Source organism: Pygocentrus nattereri, chromosome 16 (genome assembly GCF_015220715.1).
Source record: "Pygocentrus nattereri isolate fPygNat1 chromosome 16, fPygNat1.pri, whole genome shotgun sequence".
Taxonomy (NCBI): Eukaryota; Metazoa; Chordata; class Actinopteri; order Characiformes; family Serrasalmidae; genus Pygocentrus; species Pygocentrus nattereri.
Window position 1 is genome coordinate 37,016,999 of NC_051226.1, and position 992 is coordinate 37,017,990.

Genomic DNA, 992 nt, shown 5'->3' on the forward strand with positions numbered 1-992 from the left:
AGAATGTGCTGTGGAAAGAACATTGACACAGTGCCACCTACTGGCTGTACACAGCATCACAAAAGGATAAAATGTTCTATTCCACACTCCCTGTCCACTTTATTAGAAACACCAACCTTGTACGTCCACTTTATGAGCTGCACCTACCATATAGGTCAACAGTGTAGGTCAGGGGTCACCAGGCTTATCCACAACGATTTTGATTCCGGTCAAGCAGAAGCACTGATTCCTTCAAGCAGTGGAGTGGAGTGATAGCTTTAATGTTTATAATGTATTTACCTTCTCCAAACAGGCAATTTAATAATCAGTGTTATAGTTTAACCCTTTAAAATTCCAGGCTGATTACATACTGAGGCTGATTGTTCAGCAGCTGCAGGGACTTCAGTGTAAACTGGTTGAGCTATTGGCCATTTAAGGTGTTAAGCAACTACTATGTCTGTATGTTGATTGATCTTGCAGGACTCATTTAAATGTGTAGCATTGGTCCTTTATTACTGTTGATGCTGTGTTGATGTCGATTTGAGGCTGATTGGTCATTAATGGCCCAGTTATACCTATAGAATCATAGCCTGCATGATTATCCACAGCTGTTTTAGTGATTCTGTCTATAATGGTACTTAGAAACATACATGTCGCTGTTGTCAGAAGAAAACCTCGTATCTCAAAAATGGGAACTTTACAGGAGAAGGAAAAAAACCTACTCTACTTTTAATGCAAGTCAATGGAACCAGATGTCTTTGCAAGTCATTTTGGGCCGTTTCTGTTGGTCTGTTCTTCATGAAACTTACACACAATGTAAAGAACAACGGGCATTTTTCAAATTTCGTCAAAAACTGAAAAACGACAAAAATGGAGATACAAGGTTTTCTTCCGACAGCAGCGATATGTGTATATATATATATATATATATATATATGTGTATATATATATATATATATATATATACACACACACACACACATTTTTTTGGTAAAACTAAGCATGATAGTGGC